The sequence below is a fragment of the Acyrthosiphon pisum genome, chromosome A1 (genome assembly GCF_005508785.2).
Source record: "Acyrthosiphon pisum isolate AL4f chromosome A1, pea_aphid_22Mar2018_4r6ur, whole genome shotgun sequence".
NCBI lineage: Eukaryota > Metazoa > Arthropoda > Insecta > Hemiptera > Aphididae > Acyrthosiphon > Acyrthosiphon pisum.
The window spans coordinates 6,084,166-6,094,336 of NC_042494.1; the positions used below are offsets into that span (position 1 = coordinate 6,084,166).

General features: G+C 29.3%; 1 protein-coding gene across 7 annotated transcripts in view; it reads left to right on the forward strand.

Moving 5' to 3' along the window:
• Positions 1 to 1,908: 1,908 nt before the first annotated feature.
• Positions 1,909 to 10,171, forward strand: part of LOC100165930 (small conductance calcium-activated potassium channel protein) — a 398,891-nt gene continuing 390,628 nt past the window's right edge. For 4 of the 7 annotated variants that reach the window (XM_029486558.1, XM_029486562.1, XM_029486559.1 and 1 more), the window contains exon 1: positions 1,910 to 2,239. The gene's annotated coding sequence lies outside the window, so the exon portion shown is untranslated. Of the gene's footprint in view, positions 2,240 to 10,171 lie in introns of all 7 variants that reach the window. The other 3 variants (XM_029486560.1, XM_029486561.1, XM_029486564.1) reach the window with 2 other exon arrangements.

Sequence of the window (10,171 nt, forward strand, 5' to 3'; positions counted from 1 at the left end):
TGGCTCAGAATCTAAAAAAATAAGTTTAAAAAAATCAAGAAATGAAAAAGGGTGTCGCGGTCGACTCAAACCTAGGTCGCGATCGACCTGTTGGGCACCCTTTTTCTAGACCAACGGTCGCCTATTACCATCGTACTTCGATATGATTTCAATTCAACCAGTCACATTTTATCCAAGTGTATGCATTTGTAATATGGGTTTTAAGTAGTTAACGATTTATACGTTTCTGGTATAATTGTGCCGAAATCCATTTTGGCATCAATAATACATTAGTGAAAATAATCATTAAACTTTGAATATAAATCACGGTTACAGAGAAAAGTGTTTATAAAAGCATTATTAATGAGTTTTTAAGCTTGATATGTAATAATTGAAAATCGTTAACATATCAAATAAATGTTACTGTCAAAAAAACAAGATTTTGCACGTTGACACTTGACAATTTAAAAACTATTCAGTAAAAAGCTTTCAATGCGTATAAACAGTCGTTTTACTATACCACAACTGCTCTGATAGATTGTACTGAATGAGAAAATCGTACAATTTTGGCCAACCAACTCAAAACGTATTATATTCTCGGTAAAACATCAAATCGTAATCACATCGGTGAAAAAAAATGTCATAATTCACTCTCGTCGTCCCGAATATTTTATTCGTTTTGAAAATAATGCGTTTTTAAGCGGTTGCAGCACAAAACAAATTGAACTCTCGCTATTACCAATAAAACGGATGATTTATGAAGAAAAAATAAGAATTTTATTCCACGCAGGTTTTGTATATAAGCTTTTAGATTTTTACCCATCGTATGTCCTTATTTAATGGAGCAATTCTTTAAACAATTTTACAGACAAACAACGACCACGAGTAAATAGCAGTTTAATCTCTTGCCGATTAACAAAACGGGCACTCGGCACTAGTAACTCGTAATAAACACAATATGTCACATATCAATTATTTTGTTGTATATATTTTTTTATGTTAAAATAAGACTTTATTTTCCAAAATGATATGAATAAGGTACACTCAATATGCACGTTTTTGATGCATCTTAACATATTATTTTTCGTTCCAACGTTAAGACCGTCATTAGATACATTTTTTTTAGTATTTTGTTCTAAAGCGTGGATACCGGAATACGATAACCGATCGGAGAAAAATATTTAAAATTAAAAATAAATTATTGAGTTTAGATTTTTTTCCTGCCAATTTTGAACTTAGTTGCGCTGATATATGCTTAGTGACTAAATTCCAAAATCATATTGTTACAAAAAAGTTTTATTGTTTCCAATAAATTAGTATTAAGGACATTAATAATTAAATAAATAAATATATCAATACTTTTGAATATGGACATTTTGAATGACCTAATTTAGTAATCATAATTTGTTAAAATTATGCAAAATCCTAAGGAAAAAAAAAATATTTTTTCTCAATGTTCTTCATTATTACACAGTTTAATTTTAATCCAAAATAGAACAAAATATGAAACGCGATTATTTTAATCCGACTTGCAGCGTATATATTTGGATTCGTACCAGGATACGCGGCGTATGATCGCTCAAGCCGATCTGTGTAGGTAGGTACCTCAACTAATAGTTAAGCGATCAAACTCGTACCACGCGTGGTGACTGTCGGCCAAAAAAAAAAAACCCAATAGAATTCAATCGCGAATAATATTAATAATATTATAATATTATTGTAGGTACGATTTGTACCAGTGATTTCGACGACCGTGCGCCCTCCCGTTCGGCGCGTCTGCAGGCGATTCATGCCGTGTCGGTGGTCGGCGGCACGGGCGCGCGCGCGAGCGTTCTCTCTCTCTCTCTCTCTCTCTTTCTCTCTCGCCCTCTCGCACGCTGTTTCTCTCCAGTCGTCCGCCGCTGCCGCCGCCGCCGAAACCCGCGTGTCGGCCACCGAACGTTGCCGTCAGTAGTTCGGGTGTTGGCGTCGTCACGCCGCGTCGGTTTCGCGGGAAAAATATCGCACGCACACGCGGACCACCCACCCCATTCGGACGTCGAAAAAAACCGAAACTCTAAACGTTTCCGGAAACGGACGGAGAACGGGGCACCCACGGGGGCAGACCTCGCGACCCGCATCGTTTGAGCCCGTTCGGCAGTTTTTTTTTCGTACGTTAATTTCATTTAAAATTGATTTGATTTTGTTCTCGCACCGTTTCACGTGCCACCGACGTGATAACGCAGAGTATTACTCCATCGTGAAGAAACGATACGATAAGGTGAGTGATGGGCGCACATTACAACATTACTGATATACAGGGATTAAAGTGGGAAAAATTCCAGAGGGGACTGATGTCTCCATATAGTTTTAAGCGTTCCATATATATTTTTATGTATAATGTCTACTGTATAAAATCCTAATTTGTTAAAGGGGATGCTTTTTAACCACCGTCAGAGGTAGGGGGACTGAGTCCCTAGTAGGGGGCACTTTAACCCCTGCTGATACACATAGTTTTATTATATACGTATTACGGTCCGGAAGTTGCCCCTTACGAGACCATTTTTAAATCACGTCCACTCAACAGGTGTGTCGACTTTTCCGTTCAGCTGAATACGTAGGCGACCGTGTTATCCCATACACTTGTTTGAAAATAAATAATTTAATCGACCAAGTTCGATTTCCATTGTCATTCTCCCCCACCCCCATCCCCGTCACCCTAAAGTATCGAGAAATTATTATTGGTGTACAGATACATGCAACGTTTTCACCGATACTGTCGAACCCGAAACCTACTCTAACTCAATACTTATCCTTTTGTCCTCCAGCACTACGATATCGAGCCTTTTATGCGATGAAAGATTCTTTTATACTCGGCTTACCCATAACAATTACTGTGGTTCTAAATAATATTATTATTACTGTTTCGGTGTACGTATTTTGGGTGGTGGATCAATGGGCGTCCGTTTACAATATTTTTTATCGTCCACGTCATAGTATCGAACGATTACATTTTATAAAATATATCACTTTTCTAGTATGATACTTTATTAGTTATATTTTTATCATAGGTACTGTTTACACATTCTATTGATTTTAAATATGGATTAAGTTACTTATGTAAATGTCTTAAGTTATGTTTTCTCCGTGTAACACTGGAAAAAAACGTACCTTATGGAGTGAACACAACAAAATAGTAAATATAATATAATAATAGAATTGTAATATTTTAATTCATTGCGATTATTATTCGATCTTGGTTGATCTTTCCGCCTGCCAATGATGAGCCAAGAAAACTTTTTACGCATTATTATGTATACATCGGAACGTTGCATTTCATTTATTGTGTACAGAACAATTTATAGATAGTACTACGACATAAAATATAATGAGGACTAAAGAGATTTAGATGCATAACTGCATCAGTATGTCCCATAAAGTCCAGTACACCCTAATTATCACCATCATATTACTACAAATAATCGATATATATATACTGTTTTTTTCAAAGTAATCTATAATAAATGTATGCCATTAGATTGGAGTTTTTTTTTTACCGTTTACTTATAACGTACCTTTTTGTTGTAAGGCATTAAACACTTTTACTTAAGGTATATACGTTATTCTACGAAATTACAATTAGTATAATAATATCTATTTAAACATAAGCTGGTATTTTGAAGTGATTCAAATATAAAATAATAAATATTCGTATAATATGGGCAATAAAATATAAAAAAAAACCATCGAGTTATCACAGTGGTAAACTCGTTCAAGATATTTATGTCAAAAATTAAATGGAAAAATAACCCCTTGACATAACGTAATATTTATTAGATTTTATTTACGATTTCAGTTTCTGAGACATTTTAATTAAATAATAATGAAACTCTACACCCATGCAGATCACTGAACTAGACACAATAAAGAGCTCATTTTATAATATATTTCACTAGATTAACGTTATTAATATTTAAGAATGAATTCATATTAATTTTCATGACACCAGAGAATTAATTAAAACATATGCAAATTTAATAATGTATACATTTTTATATTTTATTATTAAAGTAGTTCAATTGGACATGTTAATAACGAAATTGTCGTTCTATTTAAAGCGATTAGAAATGTCTAGATTAATGTTGTAAAAAATAGTCAATTATTATCATAACAATGAAAATGAATATCTATATTTATATCAGGACGTACTAAATAAATGGCGAACACGGTATATTATTAAATTTTTTTAAATAAGAAAAGTTAATATTAAATTAATTAAGTTGCATTTGAAGATTATTAATTCACTGTACACTGCTTTAAACCTTTGTCGATCCAGATAAGTTACTTAGTATTTACAATACTGTCTTCAAAAGAGCAAATAGATGAATGGAAAAAGCAAAATTGGTAAAAAAAAAAAAAAGCTACGTACAATGTACATATGACATCATAATACAAGTCCATGACAAATAATATGTTATATTTAATATAGTTCACATATAAGTAAATATAGCCGAATAAAATACATTATAATCTACAACCGTATTGTGGCTTCTTCGTTATTTAATTCGATCCATAAAATAGTTTAGATAAATAATTTTTATCTTAAAAGTTGCATTAACAACTCCATAAAAACATAATTTTTTTTTAAAGAATTGTATTTAAAAAAAAATTTTGAGTTAACGACCAGTAATAGGCATAATAATATATTTTCCAATTTTTATCGTATACAAAAATGTTTAATCATTTCGATTTAACCTGCAATAATATTCAATTTTATTTTACTGTTATAATATTTTACAATAACCTAAAAGTAATAACAATTCATCATTTTAACAGTTATTTATTCATTCATAATAATATATACAAATAAATACTTAGGTACAGTTAAAATAATTTGATTGCCACTTTAAGAATAATAATAATTTTACATTAAATAAATTGTAAATGTTTGATATGATTGTTAAAAGCGCTTAAGGCGCCCGGTGCCAATGTGATTTTGACCTCAAAAACACGGTTTACGGAAATAATGATTCTGCCCTGTAGATTTAACCAAATTTGATAATTTTTTTTTTATTAATAGAGGAGAATATTCTACAGCCCGCATCGAACTCCTTTTTTCGATATTTTCATCTCAAACTTAATTATTAGTCTTTAAAAAAAGACAATTTTTAGCTTTTTTTATAAAATATTTTATATTATTATTTAAAATAAAATACAAAATCAGAGATCAATGCGGGCTGTAGGAAGTCTTCTTCTTTCAGATAAAAAAATACTCATCAAAATCCGACAATTCTATAAAGCTTGAGAGTTATTCCCGTAAAGTAATTTTTTTCGATATAATATACCCTATCAACCACCCCTAAATAGTTATCGGGTAGTAGATTAGTGGAAAAGTCTTATAATTGAGGTAGCAACTAAAATATAAAATTTAATTTTCAAATTTTCTAGAATGTGGAAAATTTGAAAAACTGGCACCGGGACCCTTAATATAGAAATAAAGAAAAATAGCGAACTAATGAGTAGTTACGTAAGTAATCATCATTCAAATTTATATATTTTATTATGAGGTACCTACTTAATAAATTAATCCTACATAAAATATTTTAAATTGCAATAAACTAATTTAAAATGTTGGGAAATTTAAGTTATGAACAATAAATACGCCATTTGATCGAAAATAATCAAATTATGAAATCACGGTGAGATGAAAATAATTTCAAACTATTACTTTTTTAACTATCTACGTTCTTCAGACTTAAATCACATCAAAATTAATTTAATTTATTTTGAAAATTTTAGGATCTTTAGACATTTATAAATATTGATTTCTTATAATATATTACTGTAGACATCGTTAAATACCACGTATCTATAATTTGATTTCATACATTTTCCTATGGTATTTATGAACACGTACGTCATAATATAGTTATTTATGAAATTATAATGTACCTTTAATAATTTTAATATAAAATAAAATAATAACTTAACTAAAAGTGATGTAAGAGAATTATACTTTATGAAATTTGCCTTGTCGTAAATCGTAATTATATAAATTAATGTGTGTACCTATGTTGTAATATTATATTTATTCTCAGATTTATACAATTTTATTGTATATAGCAGGTACCTATTGGTTTTTTTATCTTGTACCTTCTATTAAATATTCGACAGTCGTTTTAAGCTACTGTCTAAAACAATCCATTAAATATTGTTGAATTATTAATTGTACAATTCTCCAAATCAGTGATTCCCGTTTGATAAAAACCTCAAACCTTAACGAAGATAATGTAATATATATAAGATCAATATTATTGATGTATTCTAATTTAATATTTTTGAATCACTTTTATATGATGTGCTAATCACTATTACATAATTATTCTTCAGTACTATAATGCAGGTATTTAAGCAAGTGTCCAAATATCCAGTACTGATGTCTCCATATTGTATAGGTACCATTAGAAACTATCTAATTCAAAATGTTTGGATAGGCACATTAAAAAAATTACATAAAATATAAATAAATCAGTATTGCAAAAAATTTACCATGGATATATTAATCTATATTACCATACAGTAGAGCAGAGCCAGTGCTCAGTACCTATCTAGTAAAAATACCTCAACGCCACAGACACTCCCAGTCTTAAAATAAATGATGTAGATCGTTTCGTTTTAAAGTTAAATAAGAATCACAATAGTTGTCCTTGAGCACGTACTAACATATATATTATATAGTAGAATTATAGTATATAGCCAATATATATAAAAGATAAAAATAACTGAACTATATGCTCACAATACATTTTACTTCGATTTTCAAAAACTGACCAATTGTGTCATTTCAGACTGACAACATCCATCAATAATATGTCATTGTATTATATTATTTTTTTAATATACTGTAGTATATATGCTCATATTTAACATGTTGAATTGACGCTAGACAGAAGACTTATCTAGAGATCTTATCTAAAAAAAAAAAAAATGATATAATTTGCTTTAACCTAATACTCGTTCTCAGATTTATATTGCTGACATAACTTTTTTATGATTACCTACTCGTGAACGAAACTATAGTAGGTATGTGGTTTTTTGTATAATTTTACCTACAGTGTATATGATTTTTGAGATTCTGCCAAGCTGTCAAATATGCATTCAATAATCATTCAATATTTCCAATCGGTATCATTGCCAAACATCTTTGTGTGTCACAAAATAACTATGTGTAGGCACTAACGATATTAGAGTTACATTATAAGGATGCTCTCTATATTTCCAATACGTTTTCTGTGGAAAATTGTAATATTCGTTTTCATTCTATTCTCATCTTCTCTTTGAAATACTATCTAAACAATATATAACACAGAAGAGACATTATCACATTGACGACTCAAGCGCAACTGGTGTAGTAGATATATAATTATTATTTATCCTAATAATGTAAGATGAACATATTTTAATACATAAAAGCCTGCTGATGAGATTCATTCTAAGACACTCCATAATTGCACTAATTGAATTAATTACAAGTTAAAATTATAAAATATAATCAGTTCAATTAAATACTAATTATTTATTTATCTTCAAACATACTCAATTTTAATACAGGTAAATATACAAAAAGGTCGTCGCCCATTACCACACCAATGTGAAAAATACGTATAGGACAAAAACACAGATTATAAAATACTGGATAAACTATTACCGCACACAAATTTAATCATATATTTTTTACATGGCAAAAATAGCCATAAATCGGAATTTGGACACTCGGAGTAATTCTTTGAAACCGTTGGATACTTTTTAATACTTGAGAAATAATCTTTCAGTGGTACATATAGTTGCAAAACTAAAGCAGCCATTAGTGCGATCCATCTGGTTTAACTGTACCATAGTAATTTCTGGAACTTAATTCCAGACACCTCACAAATTTTATTTTTGGTCTACCTTCTGAAAACGGGAATTTTAGTGTTCTGCAGAAGATTTCCCATGAGACAACTGGACAAAGGTACGAAAAACGGGGCGTATGGTCACTATTAAGACGTATAAATTTACTATTTAAATGATATTATTAATTATTTTGATAAAACACCCACATTTTTGATTTTTCAATTTAGATTGTGTATTTTGATTTTGTGGAATATGAATTTAATTCTACGTAATGTTTTTATATTTCAATTTGAATTTATTTTATTAAATTTGTGTGGTATTGTACTATTTTTGTGTACGAAATTAGGCTGTATAATTTTATAAAGCTGTGCGGTTTCATACTATTTTTGTGTGCCGTATTGGGTTATGCATTATGTACGGTATTAGGTTATGTTTGAGCGGTAATGTAAAGCACCGTATAAAACATAATTATATATTTATATAATATTTTTCAAACAAATATTTGAACAAAATTAAAGAAGTATATATGTGAGTATGTGACTATAGTTAAACATGTAAATATAATATGAGGATTTAATATAAAAAATTAAAAGTTTTATTTTTATTTTTAATTGTCTGTCAAAAAGTATGAACATTGTTTAGTTGACATGAATAATATACATATTATTATACATCCAGTAAAATAATTGTAGTTTTTGTCAGTTTTTTTTTTTATATTATTCAGTGCATAATTTCGCTTAAAAGCGAGCCAAGTAATAAAATACTTAATGATTTCGCCACATAACTCTATAATCATTTGAATGATAAAAATAACCTTTCTGTTCGAAAATTATAGGGAATTATGCACGATTGTCTGCTGTTATTAATCGGTACCTACTATAACCTTACTAAAACACTGTATGAAATACTGTTCCATAATAGGTTGATATTACTAAATATAAAAATGATATTTTGACGTATATAGTACTATAATTTATAGTACTACGTTAATATACAATGGAAATTATACTAATATACTTGTACTACGCGTCAATAAACAATTGAACGGTTTAGAGCTTCAGGTAATGAATATTTAAAATAAAGTAGTTATATAAATAGTTTAAACGTGTGTTTATTGTACTCTGTATAGTATTTATAAATATACTCATAATATTCTTATGTACATAAATGCTATGCTTACTGGCACAGTAAATTGCTATTCGTTTAAATTGGTTTTATGATACCTAGCTACATATAAAAGACGTTTTAATAATTAAATTGGAGTGGTGTACTGGTTTTCAGCCATTCAAATTTTTTCTTAAATATTGTTTTTTTTTTTTCTGACAGACGAGGTTTTTTCTATTTAGACAAGATCGAAGGTGTGTTCTTAAGTATATTTCTGAACGTACTGCTGTGGAGATTAATGTTGTTTCAGTACAATGTGGATGTTTTTGGGTCTTGCATTACGTTCCTATAGTTAACGTGCACCGATTTATCACCTTTGATCTTAATTTTTAATTTTTATACATCTCATTCTGTCATACATATCGTCAATTGACTCCTGTATGTTATCAGCTATAGTTAGCTACTTTTTACTGTAGTAAAAATAATGATAATAATAATTTGGTATATTAGTCGTGTATAGAATATCTATAGGTCCTACGATTCATTCAATACTCCAGGTGATGTATCTTCTCCAATAGGTTTACCTGTTATTCGTGTTTGACTCAGAATTTACGGTCCATTAAGTATAACTTTATAAGTGGACACCAGGTGAGTGGTAGTTGTTAACACGGTTTATGAGATATTCCTTGTACCAGTCTTTTTCACTAGTTTGGGTTACGTCATAGAACACATAAGTACTATCTTCGGAAGTTTTTCAAGTATTTTTGGAATTATTTTAAATATCGATGTGGTATTTATTTATTTATTTATTTTGTTCTGTTTGTGTAGTAATTTTATGTTTTCCAATTAACATTGAGCTGTTGATGATATTACAAAATATATCTAAAAAACAGTTCATGATTTTGAGGATTTTTCATAATATTTTTAATTCAACCTTTTATAAAAAATTAATGTGGATTCATGCTTAACTTTTTACTAACTATTTTTAATGAAAACTCGCGAGAAACCGTGCATTACATTTTCAAACCTTGGGTATAAAAGTTAAAAATGCAATGCATTTTTAACTACAAAACAGTTTGTACATTTTCTCGATTTTAATGGACTTTGTTAACAAATTAAAATTCAAACTTATACAAAAAATTGCAATTATGTATTTGCGATACTTTTAAGTTGCAGTAAGAAATACGTATAATGAACCTTATATTCTATTTTCAAG